Genomic DNA, 25,571 nt, shown 5'->3' with positions numbered 1-25,571 from the left:
GTTGCCCAGGCTGGAATGCAGTGGCTATTCTCAGGTGTGATCATAATGCACTACAGCCCCAAACTCCTGGGCTCAAATGAGCCTCCTGACTCTGCCTCCCAAGTAGCTGGGACTACAGGCACATACCACCATGCCCAGCTTATTTACCTTTTTTTTTTTTGAGATGGAGTTCTGCTCTTGTTGCCCAGGCTGGAGTGCAATGGCGCCATCTCGGCTCACCACAACCTCTGCCTCCCAGGTTCAAGCAATTCTCCTGCCTCAGCCTCCTGAGTAGCTGGGATTACAGGCATGCGCCACCATACCCGGCTAATTTTATATTTTTAGTAGAGACAGGGTTTGTCAGGCTGGTCTCAAACTGAGACCTGAAGTGATCTGCCCGCCTCGGCCTCCCAGAGTGCTAGGAGTACATGTGTGAGCCACCCCACCTGGCCTATTTACATTTTTTAAAGGAATTTATTTGAGAAACATGTAAAAACAACAGAAAGGCTGGGCGTGGTGGCTCACGCCTCTTATCGCAGCACTTTGGGAGGCCGAGGCGGGTGAATCATTTGAGGTCAGGAGTTCGAGACCAGCCTGACCAACGTGGTGAAACACCGTCTCTACTAAAAATACAAAAATTAGCCGGGCGTGGTGGCGTGTGCCTGTAATTCCAGCTACTCAGGAGGCTGAGGCAGGAGAATCGCTTGAACCTGGGAGGCGGAGGTTGCAGTGAGTTGAGATTGTGCCATTGCACTCCAGCTTGGGCGACAGAGCGAGACTCTATCTCAAAACACAAAACAAAACCAAAACAAACAAAAAACCCCAGAAATCTTCATAAGCTACTTTACACAATAAAATAGGTAATATTTTTGCAAGCATAAACCCACTCAAGTATATTAACAGTAGTTATACAGATATAGCAGTTACGAGCAGATGAACCATATTCATAAAGAATTAGGTCAAAAAATGAAATGTACAAATGGATATCACTGTAGTTGGTAATTGTGTGTACCCAGCTTTATAACTGTGGTCTTCTGGAATACCATGATGGATAACGCAAGTCTTTTGATGAAATTGATCAAAACCATCATTGGCCAGGTGCGGTGGCTCACGCCTGTAATCCCAGCACTTTGGGAGGCCAAGACAGGGGATCATGAGGTCAGGAGTTTGAGACCAGCCTGGCCAACAGAGTGAAACCCCATCTCTACTAAAAATACAAAAAACTAGCCGAGCATGGTGGTGGGCACCTGTAATCCCAGCTACTGGGGAGACTGAAAAGAATCGCTTGAACCTGGGAGGCACAGGTTGCAGTGAGCTGAGGTGGTGCCCCTCACTCTAGCCCGGGCGACAGTAGGAGACTCTGTCTCAAAGAAAGGAAAAAAAAAAAAAAAAGAAACTGCAACATATGCAGTTGCGTAAAGAGAGAAACAAATTTTTAAACAATCATTTAGAAAATTGTTTGCTTATTTATATTTATTTTGAGACAGAGTCTCGCTCTGTTGCCCAGGCTGGAGTGCAGTGGCACAATCTCGGCTCACCGTAACCTCCGCCTCCTGAGTTCAAGAGATTCTTGTGCTTTAGTCTCCTAAGAAGCTGAGACTACAGGGGCACACCACCATGCCTGGCTGATTTTTTGTATTTATTTATCTATTTTTTGAGATGGATTTTCGCTCTTGTTGCCCAGGTTGGAGGGCAATGGCGCAATCTTGGCTCACTGCCACCTCCGCCTCCCGGGTTCAAGCAATTCTCCTGCCTCAGCCTCCCGAGTAACTGGGATTACACGCACCCGCCACCAGGCATGGCTAATTTTTGTATTTTTAGTAGAGACCGGGTTTCACTATGTTGGCCAGGCTGGTCTTGAACTCCTGACCTCAGGTGATCCACCCGCCGCGGCTTCCCAAAGTGCTGAGATTACAGGCATGAGCCACCACACCCGGCCAATTTTTTGTATTTTTATTAGAGACAGGGTTTTGCCATGTTGCCCAGGCTTGTCTGGAACTCCTGAGCTCAGGCACTCCGCCCGCCTTGGCCTCCCATACTGCTAGGATTACAGGTGTGAGCCACAGCACTCAGCCTACTTCTTTTAAAGATACTGTTTTGCTTTGTTACCCAGGTTGGACCTGAACTCCTGGGCTCAAACGATCCTCCCAGCTCAGCCTCCCAAGTGGTTGAGACTACAGGCACGTGACATTACACCCAGCTGAAAAATTCTGTGTTCCACAAATGCAGATATACAAAAAAGACATCTCTTTATTTATTGAGGAAGTTTCGACCTTTTTTTTCGACATGCGCAATGCTTATACACAAAGCCAACGTGATGATGCACTTTTTTGGAGTCATATTTACAAATACATAAAACAAATTATAACTCCGTAAAAATATATAATTTAATTTATACTTTTAGTACTGGAAATGATGCAAAGATGAAATATATAGCACAGTGAATTGTAAAAAAATAGTGCTAGCAAAGTTACTGACTGGTTCGAAAGTAATTATGTGCATAGTAGGATAAGAAGACACATACTTAGCCAGGCGTGGTGGCCTATGCCTGTAGCCCCAGCTACTTGGGAGGCTGAGGCAGGAGAATCACTTGAACCCAAGAGGTGGAGGTTGCAGTGAGCCAAGATGGCTGGGTGCAGTGGCACATACCTGTAGTTCTAGCTGGTTGAGACAGAGGCAGAAGGATCAGTTGAACCCAGGAGTTTGAGGCTGTAACACACTATCCTTGTGTCTGTGAATAGCCACTACACTGTGGCCTGGGCAACACAGCAAGACTCCATCGTATATATATATATATATAACATTCATATATATATAGTATTTATATATAATATATAATTTTCATATATATAGTATTTATGTGAATAAGCTGACTAAATAGTGGAATAAAAAACTAAAGAAAAAGCACAAAAACTAAAAATCAAATTTAACTTACGAAAAATGTATTACAGGAATAAATTCTGGGCAGTTAGTTGCGCAGAGGTTGTCCGTAAGACCTGGCTACTTTTGCAGTAATTTAACTATATTTTGAAGTCTTACCTCACAATTAATAGCTGCGATTAAAATGAAAAATAGGTTTTTTTTCTTTTAGGGCATGGCTCTCCTTGTAGAATACATTCACATTTGACATACACCGACATGATATACACAGACATGAGCATTTCCTATTAAATTTGCCCATCTTTTGTGCCATACTTCTATGTTGTTTTGGGTACACAGAAATCCATTCCACGTGAAATCATATACAGACCACAGATTTGGCATAAATAATACTGGTGATTGAACAGCAACACCACTGTGTATGTGTTTTTTTGTTTTGTTTTGTTTTGAGACAGAGTCTTACTCTGTCACCCAGGCTGGAGTGCAGTGGCGTGATCTCGGCTCACTGCAACCTCCACCTCCTGGGTTCAAGTGATTCTCCTGCCTCAGCCTCCCAAGTAGCTGGGACTATAGGTGTGAGCCACCACATCTGGCTAAGTATGTGTCTTCTTATCCTACCATGCACATAATTATTTTTGAACCAGTCAGTAATTTTGCTAGTTTTTTTAGGCAAATGTGGCTTTAATTCATTAAAAGCTCCTGGAATTTCATCAGCTGGAAGGAATGCCAGTGCAGACAAGTGATGCATTTTTATTTTCTTATTAGAGACACGGTCTTGCTCTGTCACCCAGGCTGGAGTGCAGTGGCACTATCTCAGCTCACGGCAACCTCTGCCTCCCAGGTTCAAGTGATTTTCCTGCCTCAGCCTCCTGAGTAGCTGGGATTACAGATGGGCGCCACCACACCCGGCTAATTTTTGTATTTGTGATGGAGACAGGGTTTTGCCATGTTGGCCAGGCTGGTCTTGAACTCCTGACCTCAGGTAATCCACCCCCCTTGGCCTCCTGAAGTGCTGGGATTACAGGAGTGAGCCACTGCGCCCGGCCAAATGATGCATTTTTAAACGGAACTGTTTGTTGTTGTTGTATCATGTGACTAATCTACTCATCTGAATTTTCTGCCAAATGCAAATAAAAATAGGATGGGAATAGTTCCACCTAATATGATACAAGTAACATGTTACAGCTACCCTGCTTACAATAAAAAATGAACTTCCCCAGAATTCAGCTTTCAGGATTTCAACATGCTGAATTTTAATCTTCCAGGATTGTGATTTTCAGGATTTTAGATATTAGGGATTTTTAGACTTTAGAGATTTTGATCTTTCAGGATTATGGCATTTGAGATTGTGTTTTTAGGGATTATGATTAGCACTGGTATGTGAGCAACCTATAATGCAATAAGAGCTCAGAGTAGGACTTCACAAGTAGATGGGCCTTCAACCTAGAATCGAAGAAAGAATAAGCTTCTCTGGATGGTAAGCTCCTTGAAGGCAGGGGCTGTGTCTTTTGTTTTAAACTATAATATTTCTAGGGCCCACAGAATGCCTAATAGATATCCAAATTATTTACTGAACAAATGGATAAGCAGAAGGGAAGTACAAGAGACCCTTCTGGGTTGGGGGAATAGTATGAACAAAGGTGAGAAGGCAAGAGTGTGGTTAGTTTGGGAGACAGACAATGAGTAATTTAGTTTGTCTACATTGCAAGGAGCCTATGGGGCCTATGGGAGATACTCAGAAATAGTTGGAGAGGATGACAGGGGCCAAATAGTAAAAAGTTTTTTTTTTTTTTGAAACAAGGTCTACAAGGTCTTGCTCTGTCACTCAGGCTGGAGTGCAGTGGCAAAATCATAGCTCACTCCAACCTTGACCTCCTTGGCTCAGATAGTCATCCTACATAGCTAGGACTACAGGTATGCACCACTCTGCCAGGCCAATATTTAATTTTTTTTCCAGACTTCATAGTAGCAGAATTTTATTTAATTAAAAATGTTTTTTAAAAATTAGACATTACAAATTCAGAACCCACTATTTCAATTAACTGAAGAAAAATAGGAGGTTGGGCTAAGACTTTGACAAATTATATTATAAACCCATCCACAGTGTTATAAAATGAACAAAAATAGCAATAGTTGATACATGTCTTTAAAAAAGCAAGTTTAGAAAAAGACCAGATTAAGTCAAGCCTAACCCTGTAAATTATAAAAGAAAGAACCTTGAGATTCATCCAGCTGCTCACTTCCTCCTCTCCCGTTTCCGTGGAGTCAGCCACTACTGTTGGTTCTTCAAAACTCCTTTTATGTGCCAACTTCTCTAAGAAAACTTTACTGACCCAAGATCTCAATAAGATACCATTATTGTGTTCTTCCAAAATCTCTATTATAGCACTTCTTATTTTTTTTATTTTTTATTTATTTTATTTTATTTTTTGTTGAGACGGAGTTTTGCTCTGTTGCCCAGGCTGGAGTGCAGTGGCGCAATCTCGGCTCACTGCAAGCTCCGCCTCCCGGGTTGACGCCATTCTCCTGCCTCAGCCTCCCGAGTAGCTGGGATTACAGGCGCCCGCCACCATGCTCGGCTAATTTTTTGTGTTTAGTAGAGAGAGGGTTTCACCGTGTTAGCCAGGGTGGTCTTGTTCTCCTGACCTCATGATCCACCCGCCTCGGCCTCCCAAAGTGCTGGGATTACAGGCATGGGCCACCGCGCCCGGCCTATTTTTTTTTTAATGTTGATAATCAATTCATTATACTGATATTTACATTATGGTATTTGCTGAGACAAACTACAGAAGGTATTGCAGAGTTCTTTTTTATTTCAATCGTTTTTGGGAACAGATGCTTTTGGTTACATGGATAAGTTCTTTAGAGGCAATTTCTGAGATTTTGGTGCACCCATCACCTAAGCAGTATTCACTGTACCTACTGTGTATTCTTGTATCCCTTACCCCCTCCCACCCTAACTCCCAAGCCCCCCAAATCCATTATATCATTCCTTTTTTTTTTTTTATTAAGTATTTATTGATCATTCTTGGGTGTTTCTCGGAGAGGGGGATATGGCAGGGTCATAGGATAATAGTGGAGAGAAGGTCAGGAGATAAACACATGAACAAAGGTCTCTGGTTTTCCTAGGCAGAGGTCCCTGCGGCCTTCTGCAGTGTTTGTGTCCCTGGGTACTTGAGATTAGGGAGTGGTGATGACTCTTAAAGAGCATGCTGCCTTCAAGCATCTGTTTAACAAAGCACATCTTGCACCGCCCTTAATCCATTTAACCCTGAGTTGACACAGCACATGTTTCAGAGAGCACGGGGCTGGGGGAAAGGCCATAGATCAACAGCATCCCAAGGCAGAAGAATTTCTCCTAGTCAGAACAAAATGGAGTCTCCTATGCCCACCTCTTTCTACACAGACACAGCAACAATCTGATCTCTCCTTCCTTTCCCCACACTTCCCCCCTTCTCTTCAACAAAACCGCCATCATCCTCATGGCCCGCTCCCGATGGTCGCTGTCTCTTCGGAGCTGTTGGGTACACCTCCCAGACAGGGCGGCCGGGCAGAGGCGCTCCTCACCTCCCAGGCGGGGCGGCCGGGCAGAGGCGCTCCTCACTTCCCAGATGGGGCGGCCGGGCAGAGGCGCTCCTCACATCCCAGATGGGGCGGCCGGGCAGAGGCGCTCCTTACATCCCAGACGATGGGCAGCTGGGTAGAGGCGCTCCTCACCTCCCAGGCGGGGCGGCCGGGCAGAGGCGCTCCTCACTTCCCAGACGGGGTGGCCGGGCAGAGGCGCTCCTCACTTCCCAGACGGGGCGGCCGGGCAGAGACGCTCCTCACCTCCTAGACGGGGCGGCCGGGGAGAGGCGCTCCTCACTTCCTCCCAGACGGGGTGGCAGCCAGGCAGAGGCGCTCCTCACCTCCCAGACGGGGCGGCCGGGCAGAGGCGCTCCTTACATCCCAGACGATGGGCAGCCGGGTAGAGGCGCTCCTCACCTCCCAGGCGGGGCGGCCGGGCAGAGGCGCTCCTCACTTCCCAAACGGGGCGGCCGGGCAGAGGCGCTCCTCACTTCCCAGACGGGGCGGCCGGGCAGAGACGCTCCTCACCTCCTAGACGGGGAGGCCGGGGAGAGGAGCTCCTCACTTCCTCCCAGACGGGGTGGCAGCCAGGCAGAGGCGCTCCTCACCTCCCAGACGGGGTGGCCGGGCAGAGGCGCCCCTCACCTCCCAGACGGGGCGGCCAGACAGAGGCGCTCTTCACTTCCCAGACGGGGTGGCCGGGCAGAGACACTCCTCACCTCCCAGACGGGGCGGCTGGGCAGAGGCGCTCCTCACTTCCTCCCAGACGGGGTGGCAGCCAGGCAGAGGCGCTCCTCACCTCCCAGACGGGGCGGCCGGGTAGAGGCGCTCCTCACTTCCCAGACGGGGCGGCCGGGCAGAGGCGCTCCTCACATCCCAGACGGGGCGGCCGGGCAGAGGTCCTCCTCACTTCCCAGACGGGGCGGCCGGGCAGAGGCACTCCTCACTTCCTAGACGGGGCGGCCGGGCAGAGGCGCTCCTCACATCCCAGATGGGGTGGCCGGGCAGAGGTCCTCCTCACTTCCCAGACGGGGCGGCTGGGCAGAGGTGCTCCTCACTTCCCAGATGGGGCGGCCGGGCAGAGGCGCTCCTCACATCCCAGACGGGGCGGCCGGGCAGAGGTGCTCCTCACTTCCTCCCAGACGCGGCAGCAGCCAGGCAGAGGCGCTCCTCACTTCTCAGACGGGACGGCCGGGCAGAGGCGCTGCTCACTTCCTTCCAGATGGGGCGGCAGCCAGGCAGAGGCGCTCCTCACTTCCCAGACGGGGCAGCCGGGCAGAGGTGCTCCTCACTTCCTCCCAGACGGGGCGGCCGGGCAGAGGTGCTCCTTACCTCCCAGACGGGGCGGCCGGGCAGAGGCGCTCCTCACATCCCAGACGGGGCGGCCGGGCAGAGGTGCTCCTCACTTCCTCCCAGACGGGGCGGCCGGGCAGAGGTGCTCCTTACCTCCCAGACGGGGCGGCCGGGCAGAGGCGCTCCTCACCTCCCAGACGGGGTGGCTGGGCAGAGGCGCTCCTCACATCCCAGACGGGGCGGCCGGGCAGAGGTGCTCCTCACTTCCTCCCAGACGGGGAGGCGGCCGGGCAGAGGCACTCCTTACCTCCCAGATGAGGCGGCCGGGCAGAGGCGCTCCTCACTTCCCAGACGTTGGGCGGCCGGGCAGAGGTGCTCCTCATCTCCCAGACGGGGCGCCGGGCAGAGGCGCTCCTCACTTCCCAGACGGGGCGGCTGGGCAGAGGCGCTCCTCACTTTCCAGACGGGGCGGCCGGGTAGAGGCGGTCCTCACTTCCTCCCAGACGGGGTGGCGGCCGGGCAGAGGCGCCCCTCACCTCCCAGAGGGGGCGACCGGGCAGAGGTGCTCCTCACCTCCCAGACGGAGCGACCGGACAGAGGCGCTCCTCACTTCCCAGACGATGGGCGGCGGGGCAGAGACGCTCCTCACTTCCTATACGGGATGGCGGCCGGGCAGAGGCTCTCCTCACTTCCCATACGGGGCGGCCGGGCAGAGGGGCTCCTCACATCCCAGACGATGGGCGGCCAGGCAGAGACGCTCCTCACTTCCTAGACGGGGTGGCGGCAGGGCAGAGGCTGTAATCTTAGCACTGTAGGAGGCCAAGGCAGGCGGCTGGGAGGTGGAGGCTGTAGCGAGCCGAGATCACGCCACTGCACTCCAGCCTGAGCAACATTGAGCACTGAGTGAGCGAGACTCCGTCTGCAATCCCAGCACCTCGGGAGGCCGAGGCGGGCAGATCACTCGAGGCCAGGAGCTGGATACCAGCCTGGTCAACACTGCGAAACCCCGTCTCCACCAAAAATACAAAGACCAGTCAGGCATGGCGGCGCGCGCCTGCAATCCCAGGCACTCGGCAGGCCGAGGCAGGAGAATCACAGGAGCCCGAGGCAGGGAGGTTGCAGCGAGCCGAGATCACGGCAGTACAGTCCAGCTTTGGCAACAGAGGGAGACCAAAAAAAGGAGAGGGAGACCGAAGAAAGAGGGGGGAGGGGGAGGGGGAGGGGGAGAAGGAGAGGGAGGGGGAGAGCCATTATATCATTCCTATGTCTTTGCATCCTCATAGCTTAGCTCCCACTTATGAGAACATATAATATTTGGTTTTCCGTTCCTGAGTTGCTTCACTTAGAATAATGGTCTGCACCTCCATCCAGGTTGCTGTGAATGCCATTATTTCATTCCTTTTTATGACTGAGTAGTATTCCATGGTATATATATTCCACATTTTCTTTATCCACTCGTTGGTTGATAGGCATTTTTGTTTCATTTATCTTTTGTTTTTTTTTTTGGTTTCAATTTATTTTAGGTCTGTTCTGATCTTTGTTACTCTTTTCTTCTGCTGTGTTTGGGTTTGGTTTGTTATTTCTCTAGTTCCTTGAGGTGTGACCTTAGATTGTCTATTTATGCTCTTGCAGACTTTTTTTTTTTTTTTTTTTTTTTTTTTTTTTGAGACAAGGCCTGGCTCTATTGCCCAGACTGGAGTGCAGTGGCACAATCTTGGCTCATTGCAACCTCCGCCTCCTGGGCTCAAGCTATCTTCCCACCTCAGCCTCCCAAGTGGCTGGGACTACAGGCATATGCCACCACACCCAGCTAATTTTTGTATTTTTTGTAGAGACAGGGTTTGCCATGTTGCCCAGGCTGGTCTCACACTCCTAAGCTCAAGCAATCCACCTGTCTCAGCCTTCCAAAGTGCTAGGATTATAGGCATGAACCACCACACCAGGACTCTTTCAGACTTTTTGATGTAGACATTAAATGCTATGAACTTTTCTCTTAGCACCGCTTTTGCTATGGCCCAGGGGTTCAATAAATTGTGTTACTATTATCGTTTAGTTCCAAGAATTTTTTAAATTTCCATCTTGATTTCATTGTTGACCCAAAGATTATTCAAGAGCAGATTATTTAATGTCCATAGTTTCGAGGGTTCCTTTTGGAGTTAATTTCCAGTTTTATTCCACTGTGGTCTGAGAGGTTACTTGATATAATTTTGATTTTCCTAAATTTATTGAGACTTGTTTTGTGACCTATCATGTGGTCTATCTTGGAGAATGTTCCATGTGCTGATAAAAGAATGTATATTCTGCAGTGGTTTGGATCCATTGTTGGGGAGCTAGTGTGGTCTTTTGAGGGTGTTATAGAACCTAGTTTTGTCATATTAGCAAAATTACTTTTCTGATTCCTTCTCATTTGGGTAGACTATTTCAGTGAAAAAATCTGGAACTCAAAGCTTGATGTTCAGATTTATTTATACTACAGAGTGATCCCTTGATGCGGTGCTCTCCCCCTTCCCCTAGGGATAGGGCTTCCTGAGAGCTGGACTGCAGTGATAATTACTGCTCTTTTGGGTCCAGCTACCCAGTGGAGCTACCAGGCCCTGGGCTGGTGCTGGGGGATATCTGCAAAGAGTCCTGTGATAGATTCCTCTTCAGGTCTCCCAGCCATGGATAATAGCACCTGCTCTGGTGGAGGTGACAAGGGAGTGAAGTACACTCTGTGAGAGTCCTTGGTTGCAGGTATGTTTGGTGGGCTGGCTCTCTCAAATGCTGGTTATGCTAGCAGCGAAACTGTCATGTGGATAGACACAGGACCTCTGGTTAGCCAGGATGTTGCAGGCAGTGGAATTACCCAGTCTGCCATTGACTGGCATTTAGGTTGGTTCTATGTCTTTACTATTGTGATTACTGCTGCAGTGAACATATGCATGCATGTGTCTTTATGGTAGAGCGATTTATATTCCTTTGGGTATATAACCAATAATGGGATTGCTGGGTTAAATAGTAGTTCTGTTTTAAGTTCTTTTAGAAATCACCAAACTGCTTTCCACAGTGGTTGAACTAATTTACATTCCCACCAGTTTTGTATAAGTGGTCCCTTTTCTCCACATCTTTGCCATCATCTGTGATGTTTTTGACTTTTAAATAATAGCATTCTGACTGCTGTGAGATGGTATCTCATTGTGGTTATTTGCATTGCTCTAATGATTAGTGATGCTGAGCATTTTTTTCATATGCTTGTTGGCCACCATATGTCTTCTTTTGAAAAATATATGTTCATGTCCTTTGCCCACTTTCTAATGGGGCTGTTTGTTTTTTGCTTGTTAATTTAAGTGCCTTATAGCTTCTGGATATTAGACCTTTGACAGATGCATAGCTTGCAAATATTTTCTCCCATTCTGTGGGTTGTCTATTTACTCTGCTGATAGGTTTTGTTGTTGTTGTTGTTCTTTGCTATGCTCTTTAATTAGGTGCCGTTTGTCAATTTTTGCTTTTGTTGCAATTGCTTTTGGTGTCTTCGTCATGAAATCTTTGCCAGGGTCTGTGTCCAGAATGGTATTTCCTAGGTTTTCTAGAGCTTTTATAGTTTTAGGTTTTACTTTTAAGTCTTTAACCCATGTTGAGTTGATTTTTGTAGATGGTGTAAGGAAGGAGTCCAGCTTCAATCTTCTGCATATGGCTTGCCAGTTATTCCAGTGCCATTTATTGAATAGGGAGTCCTTTCCCCATTGCTTTTGTCGACTTTGTTGAGTATCAGATGGTTGTAGGTGTACGTTTTTATTTCTGAGCTCTCTATCCTGTTCCATTGGACCGTGTGTCTGTTTTTATATCAGTACCATGCTGTTTTGGTGACTGTAGCCTTAAAGTATAGTTTGAAGTTGGGTAACAGTGATGCCTCCAGCTTTGTTCTTTTGCTTATGATTGCGTTGGCTATTCAGGCTCTTTTTTGGTTCCATATGAATTTTAGAATAGTTTTTTCTAATTCTGAGAAGAATGTCATTGGTAGTTTGATAGGGATAGCACTGAATCTGTAGATTGCTTTGGGCAGTATGACCATTTAAACAATATTGATTCTTCTTATCCATGAGCATAGAATATTTTTCCATTTGTGTCGTCTCTGATTTCTTTGAGCAGTGTTGTAATTCTCGCTGTAGAGATCTTTCACCTCCCTGATTAGCTGTATTCCTAGGTATTTTGTGTGTGTGTGTGTGTGTGTATGTGTGTGTGTCTGTTGTGAATGAGATCATACTCTTCATTTGGCACTCAGTTTGGATACTGTTGGTGTATAGAAATGCTACTGATATTTGTACATTGATTTTGCACCCTGAAACTTTACTGAAGTGGTTTATAAGATCTAGGATCTTTTGGCCAGATACTATGGGGTTTTCTAGGTATAAAATTATTTTGTATTTTGTATTTGTATTTATCGATTTACTTTTTCTTATGCTACCTTGTCCAAGATCTAGTTATAACATTATATCATCTGCAAATATAGTTTGACTTCTTCTCTTCCTATTTGGACGCCTTTTACTTCTTTTTCTTGCCTGATTGTTCTGGTTAGGAATTCCAGTACTATGCTGAGTAGGGGCCATGAGAGTGAGCATTCTTATCTTGTTCCAGTTCTCAGGTAGAATGCTTCCTTTACTCATACCATATGATGTTGGCTGTGGGTTTGTCATAGATGGCTGTTATTATTTTGAGATATGTTCTTTCAGTGCCTAGTTTGTTGAGGATTTTCAACATGAAGCGATGTTGAATTTTATCAAAAGTCTTTTCTGCATCTATTGAGATGATCATGTGGTTTTTATTTTTACTTCTCTTTATGTGGTCAGGGTGTCCTATTTCAGAGCCTTTGGGTACTGCTTTGTGAAGAAAGACCTAGTGTTCTCTATGAGCCAAAAAAACCCCTTCTTTTTCAACTCCCTTCCAGCTTACTCTACCTACGTCTGTTAACTGTTTTCTTACTCAATTTGTATTGTATTTATTTATTTTGTATACAGAGTGTCACTCTGTCACCCAGGCTGGAGTGCAGTGGTATGATCATAACCCACAACAGCCTGGAACTCCTGGGCTCAAGTGCTCCTCTCACCTCAGCCTCCTGAGTAGCTAGGACTACAGGCACACATTACCATGCCCAGCTAATTTTCTTATTTTTTATTTTTGTAGAGATGATCTCACCATCTTCCTCAGGCTGATCTTGAACTTCTGGACTCAAGCAGTCCTCCCACCTTGACCTCCCAAAGTGCTAGGATTACAGGCATGAGCTACTGTGCCCAGCCAATTTATATCATTTCATAAATTTTACTTTACCTACCTTTTGTTAGCTTGGGTTTTCTGGTGTTTTTTTTTTTTTTTAGAATCTCGCTCTGTCACCAGGCTGGAGTGCAGTGGCACAATCTCGGCTCACTGCAACCTCTGTCTCCTGGGTTCAAGTGATTCTTCTGCCTCAGCCTCCTGAGTAGCTGGGACTACAGGCGCCTGCCAACATGCCTGGCTAATTTTTTGTATTTTTTTAGTAAAGACGGGGTTTTACCATGTTGGCCAGGATGGTCTTGATCTCTTGACCTTGTGATCCATGCACCTCGGCCTCCCAAAGTGCTGGGATTACAGGCGTGAGCCACCGCACCCGGCCAGATTTTCCGGTTCTTAAAATAACAGTTGTGTTTACTTCCCAGTTCCTTCCATTTTCCATACTTGACTAACCTAGCAAATCTAAATTGCAATTAAATTGGCTTTCATGACTGCATTTCAGAATCTTGTAATGGAAATGTTAATGGCATGAGCATTCGTTTAAGTTGGCTAAAGCCTCCTTTGCATGCTAAATGTGCGTTTGTCATCCTTCCATCTCATCCACCCATCCAAAAGTCATTATTAAGTCTTTCCCCCTCTGGGATATACCAAGCAAATATAAGACACAGCACCCAGTGGTAAGCAAGCTGTGTTCTCTAACCTAATGATTGCCGCTTTGATGGTGGGTAGAGACCCAGATTGAAGACTAGTGGTGGTTTGGGCTTAGAATGATTCATCTCCTTAAGAATCATCAGTCTTCTTTCCTTGTTACCATCTCTCCACTTCTACTCTTACATTATTTTTTTCTTTCCTATTTCTTGAATACAATCATATATTATAAAAACTGAAGATAGGCAGTACTGAGCTGGAACCTTGACTCAGCTATTTTCTATGTGAGTGTTCTTGAGAATACTTACTGTATTAGTCCATTCTCACATTGCTATAAAGAAATACCTGAGACTGGGTAATTTACAAAGAAAAGAGGTTTAATCAGCTCATGATTCTGCAGGAAGCATAGTGGCATCTGCTTCTGGGGAGGCCTCAGGAAACTACAATCATGGCGGAAGGTGAAGGGGAAGCAGGCACATCTTACATGGCTGGAGCAGGAGCAAAATAGAGAGTGTTGAGGTGCTACACACTTCTAAACAACCAGATCTCGTGAGAACACACTATCACAGGAGCAGCTTAAAGAGGATGGTGCCAAATCATTCATGAGAAACTGCCCCCATGATCCAGTCACCTCCCACCAGGCCCCACCTCCAACACTGGGGATTACAATTCAACATGAGATTTGGTGGAGACACAGATCCAAACCATATCATTTACCCTCTCTGATATTCAAGATCCTCATATATAAAATTGGAATAATAGCATCTGGGCATTTTAGGACTGGAGAAGATGTGAAAAATACCTGATACTTGATGTTCTTTACTAATTGTTATTGCTGTTATTATTGTATAATCATTGTTTCCATTTTCTCAACAGCATGAGAGACTTTTTAGATAGTGCTCAGTGCTCGATGTTATGATAGAGTGAGGTAAAGTATGGGTATCATAGGAATGGAATTGGTAGTTATTAACTAGAGAATCATAGGTCAGACATCTGAAGGACATCAGAGACCCAAGAATGCCCCATACTACAGAGGAACTCATGAGAACTTTAAATAGGACGAATTTCCTTTAGTTGCCTACTTTGATTTCTTCCTAGTGATGGGCGTGCATGTTTCAATGTTCTTAGCTATTCAAATATGTGTATAGGTTAAAGCTTTGTTTAAAGTTTTAAACAAAGTGGACCCACTTAATATACTCAACATGTTTTTTAGTTTTGTGCTCACTTTACCAACATTGGCAGTGTTTTGCCAAAAGGGCAGAATTCAGCAACAGCTTCGTAGATAAACTGCCAAGACAGATTTGAAATCACATGCCGAATAGTGTGGACTAGGTTAATAACTAGGGTTTTCCAAATGTACTATCACCGCAAACCTCATCATTTGGCCCTTTCTAGGGTCCAGAAATCTTGCTACTACTTCTTACATTTCAGAAATCTTACACACATGCTGTGATAATCTTGTCCACCTTTGCCTTATTTTAACCTATATTTTTACCCATACCAATAAGAACTACTGAGAGAGAAGGTTTGGTATAGGTATTTTACATGGATTTATTTGCACTATTTGAATTTCAAATTAGAATCACTTTTCTAAAATCTTTCAAAAATTGTTCGAGTGTAGGAGAAGTTATTGGAGTACTGTTTCCTGTAAGTGCTGAAATACTTTATTATTATAATTCTGAAGTTATTTCTACTATGAGAATTAATGGGAAAACATTTACTGAGAAGCAAAAGAATAAAAAATATTTGATTATATTTATTCTTAGTGAGTTTTTTCTAGCTGCTGTTGAAGACTATATGAATCTGAACAGTATGAGGAAACTATAGAACTACAGAAATACTGTGTCAAGGCCGGGTGTGGTGGCTCGCACCTGTAATCTCAGCACTTTGGGAGGCCGAGGCGGGCGGATCATGAGGTCAGGAGATCAAGACCATCCTGGCTAACACGGTGAAACCCCGTCTCTACTAAAAATACAAAAAATTTGCCGGGCGTGGTGGCGGGCACCTGTAGTCCCAGCTACTCGGGAGGCTGAGGCAGGAGAATGGCGTAAACCCGGGAGGTGGAGGTTGCAGTGAGCCGAGGACGCGCCACTGCACTCCAGCCTGGGCAACAATGTGAGACTCTGTCTCAAAAAAAAAAAAAAAAAGAAAAGAAAGAAAAAAAAGAAATACTGTGTCAATAGAAATACCAAGTTTTAACAAGCACAAAGCCAAGAAAATCAGTGGTGCTAGATACTGAATTTCTATGGCACTGATCTTTGAACACCCGGCAGGAATAAACTATTGAGGGCAGATACCATGGCAATGCAATTAAATTATTCTAGTGTTTTAAGATTTAAGACATCCAATTAGTCAATCATTTTAGTTAGTTGATATTTTTGTAATGTTGCCTAATCTTGTTTTGGCTGATTTCTACACCTAAAGCATAGTGTTTGGTATATTGTAGGCGAGCGCTCAGAAAATGTTTTTTTGACTAATTTCTAGTGATAAAGTACTTGTCAAAAATACCCTTTCATGGAAGCTGATATCCTTGAACAACCCAGTCCTCATAATAACACCAGGTTTCTAGTTGGAAAAAAAAAACACGTTTAAGTATGTCATATTTTTGGGAGCCATTAAAAATGGCATTCTTACCGTGCTTGTTTTTTCTCTTTGCAAGCAACACACCATGTGTGTGAGCTGTTTATTGAAAGCCAAGTCTTTTTAAACATTTGACTTTTTTGCCTGCACATACCCAATTTTGTTTATACTAGGACTTAGGCATTTGCCAGTACATACATATGTAGCTAGGAAAGCACGATAGTCTTACATAGTGCCCTGCAAAGTAGCTAGAACTGGGAGAGAATAGGTTAAATGAGCTATCATCACAGAATTTCAGAAGATAATTGTCTCTGCTCAGTTAATTTATCAAAAGGAAGCAGCTCCACCTAGAATTACAAATCAAGACTCTCAGGTAATGAGTAAAAGATGCCCAGGAAAGATTTGGGGTCAAGTTCTTAGTTCTTTATATCAAGAGCCTTGTGCAGGGGGTGAATGGTAAAAAAACAGTACAGACTTTGCCTTAAGGAGTTTGGACTATGGTTAGTAAACCAGATAAAACAATTGAGGACTGTGAACAATGAGGTGTTCTTTGAGGGAGAGATTCACTGGGTAGTAGAATGGTCAGGAAAAGCCTTTAAAAAAGGACAGGACCTAAGCTGGCTTTTGAGGGTTAGTACAGAAGAGGAAGGATAGCATCTCAAGGAATTGACTGTTCTTGGGACGTCTGAAGAAATAGTGATAGACCAGTCCATCTGGTTGTTTGGACGCAAAGAAAGGGTGGGAGATAATATGAGAAGGTTGTTTGGGGTCAGATTATGTGTGATACTTTTGAAGGTCTGTCTAAGGAACTTGGACTTTATCATATAGACAGCCCATTAAAAGCGGAGGTTATGGGTTGTTGTGGTGGTTTTAATTTTAGTTTGAGTAATGTTTAATGTGAAGTATGGATTTAGAAGCTCAGGAGAATTAGGGGTGAAGAAAAATGATTAGTTTATTTCAAAAATGATAGCTGTACTTTTTTGTTTTTTGAGATGGAGTTTTGCTCTTGTTGCCCAAGCTGGAGTGCAATGGTACGGTCTCGGCTCACTGCAACCTCTGCCTCCTGGGTTCAAGCAATTCTCCTGCTTCAGACTCCTGAGTAGCTGGGATTACAGGTACATACCACCATGCCCAGCTAATTTTTGTATTTTTAGTACAGATGGGGTTTCAACCATGTTGGCCAGGCTGGTCTCAAACTGGTTAACCTCAGGTGATCCACCGGCTTGGCCTTCCGAAGTACTGAGATTACAGGTGTGAGCCACCACACCTGGCCTGCTTTCCTAAGTTTGAATTGGTTGCAGATCTGTTTTGTTTGCTCCATCATTGTCTTTCTGTCATTAACATACTATTTATTTATTTTCAAAAGTATAAACTTATATGAAATTTCTGTAGGGGTTAAAGTAGACACTAGGTTACCAAGGCATAATTTCCCAAGACTTGGAGACCTGTGATCACTGGGAGGATTTTTGGATCTTCATTTGAACTTAGCTATATTAAACATTGAAACAATCCTACAAAATGCCTAGATGAGACAGGTTTACAGGTAAGTTTTATCAGACCTTCATGGAACAGATAAACCATAGAATAATTAAACTGTTTCAGAGAAGAGATAAAGTGGGAAAGCTGCTATCTCAGGTTTTGAGGTTAGTATAATCTTGGTACAAAACAGGGAAGGTCAGTATATTATAAGAAAATGAAAGGCTAATCTTCTAAAAATGGATTTGAAACATCTAAACAGTACTAGCAAATTGAATGTGTTATTGTATTAAAAAACAAAACATCAAGACCAAATAGTTTGTTTAAATTATTATATGCAAGGATGGTTTCATATCAGAAAATACATCACTGATATCATCCAACATATTAATTTTTAAAAGGGGAAGGTCTTTTTATTTTCTTAATAGGTTCAGAAGAAAGCATTATATGAACTTTAATATTTAGTCTGATTAAATTTTTTTCACAAAGCTAAAAATAAAAAACTTTCTTAACCTAAAGTTAACCAAAACTTCCTTTGGTAGACATCACACTTAACAGTAAAACTACAGACCTGTTCCCTCTCAAGTTAAGAACAGTACATGGTGCCCACTATCAGCCTTTATATTTACTAATCAGCTGAACTTCCTGGTTAATTCCAGAAGACAAGAAAAAGAAAAAGAGAGGACCAAGCTGTCTGTATTTGAAGACTATGTAGATATCCATAGAAAATTCAAGAGAATCCGCCGGGCGCGGTGGCTCACGCCTGCAATCTCAGCACTTTGGAAGGCTGAGGTGGGCAGATCACCTGAGGTCAGGAGTTCGAGACCAGCCTGACCAACATGGAGAAACCCCATCTCTACTAAAAATACAAAATTAGCCGGGCATTGTGTTGCATGCCTGTAATCCCAGCTACTCGGGAGGCTGAAGCAGGAGAATCGCTTGAACCCGGGAGGTGAGGTTGCAGTGAGCCAAGATCGTGCCATTGCACTCCAGCCTGGGCAACAAGAGAAAAACACCATCTAAAAAAAAAAAAAAAGAAAATTCAAGAGAATCCACAAATTATTAGAGCTAATAATAATAGTTCTGCAAGGTTGCTGAGTTTCAGATCAGCAACTTTTGATTCAACCATACAAAATTATAATTTATGTAGGTGAAAATGGTCAAGTAAATATTTATTTGCAGTTTCATATGATTAAACCTAATACAGAAATCAATCACATTCCTGTCTACCAGCAATAATCATTTAGTAAATGTATACTTTTTTAAAGATTCTCTTCACAGTAGCCACAAAAAAACTATGAAATATCCAGGAAATATCTAAACAAGAAATATATATCTTGGGGAGAAAACATAATCAAAAGACCTGGATAAACAGAGAGATAGCATGTTCATGGATGGGAAGACTTCATATAATAAAGAGGTAATTTTCCCTAAATAAGTTTATAAATTCAATAAACGCCAATCAAAATTTCAAATGATTAAGGGTGAGGGTAGGAAGAAAAAATCCAGATGTATTGACAACCCAAGTGTAAACTTCAAACTTTTAGAAGAAACTGTTGGCAAGTACCTTCATTACCTTGGTATAAGAAAGGATTTCATAAACAAAAGATGAAATTATAAGATGCATCATATGATTGTATTAACTGTAAATCTTATGTATGACAAAAGATGCCGTAAACAAAAGACAAATTGCAGATAGAGGATATTTACAACACATCTGACTGCCAGAGGCCTTGTATTCAGAATATATAAAGAACTCTAATCATTTAATATGAAAAATATAAAACAACCTAATCAAAAAATAGGCAAAGGTTGGTTGATCTCTTGGAATATGTGCCTATTATTTTGTTTCTGCCAGTATTAAATATGATGTTTCTATTGATAGCACCTTCAAAGCAGCTTAGTTGTTTTGTTTTGTTTTGTTTTGTTTTGAGACAGAGTCTTGCTCTGTCTCTCAGGCTGGAGTGCAGTGGTGCGATCTTGGCTCACTGCAACCTCTGCCTCCCGGGTTCAAGCAATTCTCCTGCCTCAGCCTCCCAAGTAGCTGGGACTACAGGCACATACCACCATGCCCGGCTAATTTTTTTTTTTGTATTTTTAGTAGAGATGGGGTTTCCCCATGTTGGTCAGGCTGGTCTCGATCTCATGACCTTGTGATCTGCCCGCCTCGGCCTCCCAAAGTGCTGGGATTACAGGCGTGAGCCACCACGCCCGGCCGCAGCTTAGTTCTTACTAGTTTTGGTAAGTTCTTATGTGAGTGGTAGCTTTAGTGGTGATTATATGTTTTGTCAGCTGACAGTAGAGAAAAAATAGCCAATAGATATATGAAAGAATGTTGAATTTTACTTTAGTAATTTAGAAAATGTAAATTAAAAAAATTTTAAATTCTGAGAGTGGTCAATCAAATTTGACTAAGAGCCGGCTTTGTAATTCATCTCACAGCTCAGCTGTGTACCAGCAGTGCAACCTTGGAGAAGTTTCTTTACTTCTCTGAGCCTGTTTATTTTGTTTAAAATGGGGTTAAAATTACTGCCTCATTAGATTGTTGAGAAAAATAAATGACATATATTAAGTTTTAGAACAGTGCCTGGATGTAGTAAGTGTTCAATAAATGATAGCTGATTTAATTATTCGTAATGCAACTTAATTATCAAAATACCAAAAAGTACCTGGACCCAGGCAATTTTTTTTTTTTTTTTTTTTTTTTTGGGAGACAGAGTCTTGCTCTGTTGCCCCTTGCTCTATTGCCCAGGCTGGAGGGTAGTGGTGCGATCTTGGCTCACTGCAACTTCTGCCTTCTGGGTTCAAGCAATTCTCCTACCTCAGCCTCTCGAGTAGCTGGGACTACAGGCGTCCACCACCCCCCCTGGCTAATTTTTGTATTTTTAGTAGAGACGGGGTTTCACCATGTTGTCCAGGCTGGTCTCAAACTCCTGACCTCAAGTGATCCATCCGCCTCGGCCTCCCAAAGTGCTGGGATTACAGGCGTGAGCCACCGTGCCCGGCCTGACTATATTCTACTTGGAGAAATCTTAAATAAATGGGGAGTAACCTACCTCTGAAAATGCCAGCTAGCTAGCTTCTTACTCAGAGCCCTCCCAGGTGGCATTACCTTGGTGAAGTCATAACTAGGGTCTAGGCCTTATCTCTAAAGGTTCTCAGCCTCAATTTTGTAAGAATAACGTATGATGCCCAGTTTCTTGGGAACTGACTTATATGATCAACATCATTGGAGTGAAGAGTCATTTTCAGTGAGAAATAGAACTGTTAAGCCAACTAGTATTTGAGTTTGGTTGTTACTACATTCTCTCCCTGTAGCCGAGGTATGTGAAAATCAATTTTGGTTTTCTGTGCAAGGAATCAGTGCAGAGTGACTGTTGGTATCAGGCTCTTATATGATATCAACAGGCTTGAGTAGTTGTATTTTTTAGTTGGGAGACTTGCTGTCTTTAGCTGAAGGAAGAACACTGCCTAACCATTGGTCAGAGGATGCTCCCCTCTTACTGCTGACCTTCAATTTGTGGTCAGGCAGTCCTCCACAGTCCTCTACAGGAGGCTGGCAGTCCTCCACAGTCATACTCTCTTTGGCTCTGTGAGGTTGTATCTAAGTCACTTTGATTGGGTTTGGGGGGCCCCAGAACTCTGCAGTCACTCAAACCTCAGGGTTTTAGTATTTTTAGCAGATGGATTATTGTGTCCACTGTATTATTATTATTTTTTTTCTAACTTCAACCTCAGAAGATAAACCTTAATTGCTGTTTTGGAGACATTTTATATCATTGTCATGTGACAATTCCTTATTTCTTGAACCTGCTCAATGACATCATCACCTTAACAGTCCTGCTCCCACCTTCCCATTAAGGAGCAAATCATGTCTGGAACAATTCTATGGCATATTTTCTTTGTCAGCAGACTTATATGTGTTGGCTTCTTAGAATTAGGAATGCATTAAATGGTCCCTTAGAGATCTATTGTTTGGTCTCTTGGAATGCGTAATATGTATTATTTTGTATTTTGCTTCTGCCAGTATTAGATAGGATGTTTCTTATTCATAGTTCCTTCAAAGCAGTTTAGTTCTTTTTTTTCTTTCTTTCTTTTGAGATGGGGTCTCACTTGCTCTGTCACCCAGGCTGGAGTGCAGTTGCGTGATCTCAGCTCACGGCAGCCTCTATGCCTCCTGGGCTCAATGGATCTTCCCACCTCAGCCTCCTGAGTAGCTGGGACTACAGGTGCATGCCACCATGCCCAGATAACTTTTTCTGTTTTTTTGTAGAGATGGGGTTTCACCATTTTGCCCAGGCTGGTCTCGAACTCCTGGACTCAAGCGATCCACCTGCCTCGGTCTCCCAAAGTGCTGGGATTATAGGTGTGAGCCACTGCACCTGGCCCTGTTTAGTTCTTATTAGTTCTGTTAAGTTTCTGTGTGAATAGTAGGTATAGTGATGATACATATTTTGATAAGTTGATTGTAGCTAAATTAGATGGTTTGATGAGACTGTTGTCCTGTCTTCAAACAAGCTATTCTTTATTTACCCTTGGCTATAGGCTGTCTGTGATCACTAACTTAAAAATAATAAACATTCAATGGTAGGCTGTCTTGAGGGAAAAAAGACAAAAATAATTTTAAAATTTACTGAGAAATCAGGCTCACACAACACCTTGTTCATAAACTAAAGGTTATTATTCTAAAGGTTAGTTTAGAATAATTACTTTTCTAGTTATTCATATCTCTTAAAAACTTAATAAATTACATATATACCTTGTTTTATTATTGAATATTTGCTAAGGATATACCTCACTGATATAATAATTTCATGGGTATGTACAGTGTTCAGCACATTTACCACAGGCAACATAGGAGAGATGCTGGAAAAAATTATGAAGTCAGTGAGACTTATTTTTTGTGTTCTCATATCTTTTTTTTTTTTTTCTTTTAAGTGACCTCTCTTGTTGGTGTCCATTACAACCTTAAGGCTCGGAACTGCCTTCTGTGGGATCTCAGGCAATGATTCATCCTTTTCCCTTCCTCTTCAGTTTCTTTCTGTCAACATTTACTTAGGCAGTATCATATGCCTGAGCTCTGCTTTCCATCTCCTGCTACAGTAAATTAACCTGCACTTAGTTATTGGTAGTTGATTGGCTTAGGGTGTTTCTCTTAAAATATTTACCTTTAATAGGGACTTTGATGTCTTAATTCAAATGGTGAGACTTACTGGCACACCAGGAGGTTGATATTTTAAAATAGGGCAGAGGTAGCTAAGATTTGTGGTACTTAAACTGTAGTAAGTTCATTGCCTGGATATGCACTGGCCCTCTTTTTGTGGTCAGCCTGTTTGATTCTTGTACAAGTTAGGGCCCAGTCCTCTCACCTCTTGTGCCTGCTCACTATAGTTGAGTTCCCAGAAGTACGTCTTCTTTATTCTTGTACAAGAGATGAGGGTTCATGCACAGTTCACGTCTTTGAAATGCCTTCTGTGCCTTATTTGAAAGAAGGCCCCCTTTATATTTTTGCCATGCAGCACATTCTCTTGGACCTGTAAGTATTCAATGGGCATACCCCCACTGGAGAGTGAGCTAAGGCTGATTCTGCTTTCTTTAATTTGACTGCATTTTGTGATGCTATGGGTTTGTTTTTGTTTTTTGTTTTGGAGACAGAGTTTTGCTCTTGTTGCCCAGGCTGGAGTGCAATGGTGCGATCTCGGCTCACCACAACCTCTGCTTCCTGGGTTCAAGCGATTCTCCTTCCTTAGTCTCCCGAGTAGCTGGGATTACAGGCATGTACCACCACGCCCAGCTAATTTTGTATTTTTAATAGAGACGGGGTTTCTCCATGTTGGTCAGGCTGGTCTCGAACTCCCGACCTCAGGTGATCTGCCCGCCTCGGCCTCCCAAAGTGCTGAGATTACAGGCATGAGCCACTGTGCCCGGCGATGCTATGGTTTTTTTTTTTTTTAAAAAAAACATCTAAATTGGACTTTTATTATCCTTGCACTGTGTTGCAATTAAACAATTCTTAAAGATTTAAGAAAATGGATATTAGAAAAACCCTCAAATTTGCTTTAAAAAGATAGTGATTTTTCTTGTTTTTAATATAAAAGTGTCCTCCATTTTCTTGTTTAAGAATAGCTTATTATGAACACCTTATTAGATGAAATTTCCTGGATAAAATCAAAACTAGAGACTCAGTTACTATAAGATGCTGAAAACCAGCCTGACTTTAGGCTCTGTGGAGGCAAAAATAACTGGCCTGGGGATGAGTAACAAGGCTGGCCAAGTCAGCCAGTATTTTGATTATGTGTAACTACTTTCAGAGTACGTGGCTATCTCATTTGAGCCTCCCTCAGAACAGCTCTCTGAAGTGTAGGTATTAGTGCTCTCCAACTTTAGGCACTAAGAAACTGAGGCTTATAGTGCACCTTTTAAATTTAGAATGGTATGGAGGAGGGGTGCTTCACCATTCAGCCAATTCCCTTCACTGTCTATCCCCCACACACTCTCTCTCTCCCTCTCTCCCGATCCCCCCACCACCTCCACTGCCCACTTCAGAGAGGTTGGTTGGATATTGAGAGAGATTACTAGTACACTGCAATAATGTTAGGAGCTGTTCCATGAGGGGAAGGAAGATCTCTTGAGAGTTGGGGAAAAGAGAGTCTGCCCACAAATTCACTTGTATGGACAGTTTTTGGTGGTGGCCCCTGGGGAAGAAGACTAGAAATTACCTTGGTACCTTGGTTGATAAGAAATGTCAAATGATTGACACTTGACTGACTGAGGCTCTGCTATATTGCCACTCTGCAGAGTACAGACTCTTCATAGCCTGCATTTTGCAGTCATCGGCTTATGGAAAAGATGTGGGGAGGGGACTCTTTTTGTAATAGCTAGTGCTACTAACTAGAATTCCTTAGGTACTCTATATACCATAAATATCAGATTGCCTATCTCTAAATCTTACTTCCTAAGGAAAACAGTAAACCATTTTAGCTCTGTGCTTATCTTCAGTAATCTTGCTGATGCCTCAATTTTTAAGATTACTGAAACACTGAATCTTCTCAGTGCCATGTCCTTTTCTAAAATAGGTAATGTGATTTTTTTTCCCCAAAAGGTACAAAGGTTGACCATTGAGTCTCCTTTCCATTTCCATCTCACAAAGCATGTGCTGTTACCAGCTTCTTGTTTATCCTCTTATTTGCATGAGTGTGTATATGTATGCTTGAATGTATATTCATGATATATTATACGCATTGTTCTGCCTCTTTGCTTTTTTCACATACTATATTTTGAGTTGTTGTACATGTAGCCCTGCCTCTTTTTTCCTTTTTTAAAAATAACTGGTGGTTTCCATGTATGGCTGATTTATAATTCATTTAACGTATCCCCTATTAAAGTACATGAATGATGAGTGATCTCTTTGTAGCTTCCAGTGTTCTCCTTCTGTATATATTTAGCAAATAGTCCTGTGTATTTGGCTCCTTTTCTTTGGATATTTGTCATCTTTTCTCTTGAAACCAAGTACTTAAAAGTTGTCTTTTTTTTTTTTTTTTGAGATGGAGTCTCACTCTGTCGCCAGGCTAGAGTGTAGTGGTGTGATCTCGGCTCAAGCGATTCTCCTGCCTCAGCCTCCTGAGTAGCTGAGATGACAGGCGCGTGCCACTACGCCCAGCTAATTTTTGTATTTTTAGTAGAGATGGGGTTTTACCATGTTGGCCAGGATGGTCTTGATTTCTTGACCTCGTGATCCGCCCACGTCGGCCTCCCAAAGTGCTGGGATTACAGGCATGAGCCACCGTGCCCGGCCTAAAAGTTGTCTTCATTCATGCAAAATATGATGGGCCTCCTTCCTGACAGATATACTTTGGTATGTTGCAGGAGAGGCACAGAACTAAATGGACTGCTGTCGTTTAAGC

At 43.5% G+C, this 25,571-nt stretch overlaps 1 protein-coding gene and 1 non-coding gene across 21 annotated transcripts in view; one reads left to right on the top strand and one right to left on the bottom strand.

The window, feature by feature from the left end:
• USP49 (ubiquitin specific peptidase 49) overlaps positions 1 to 25,571 on the top strand; it is a 118,382-nt gene that overhangs the window by 60,428 nt on the left and 32,383 nt on the right. The window contains exon 1 of one of the 20 annotated variants that reach the window (XM_063666974.1): positions 18,936 to 19,087. The exons of the other annotated variants lie outside the window; for them this stretch is intronic. The gene's annotated coding sequence lies outside the window, so the exon portion shown is untranslated. Of the gene's footprint in view, positions 1 to 18,935; positions 19,088 to 25,571 lie in introns of those variants that run through there. 20 annotated transcript variants of the gene reach the window in all.
• LOC129039767 (small nucleolar RNA SNORA8) lies at positions 15,781 to 15,920 on the bottom strand. Its single transcript, XR_008503468.1, has one exon. It is a non-coding gene; the product is annotated as a small nucleolar RNA SNORA8 (small nucleolar RNA).

This window comes from Pongo pygmaeus, chromosome 5, assembly GCF_028885625.2.
Source record: "Pongo pygmaeus isolate AG05252 chromosome 5, NHGRI_mPonPyg2-v2.0_pri, whole genome shotgun sequence".
Lineage (NCBI taxonomy): Eukaryota > Metazoa > Chordata > Mammalia > Primates > Hominidae > Pongo > Pongo pygmaeus.
This window is presented reverse-complemented; position numbering and strand designations above follow the sequence as displayed.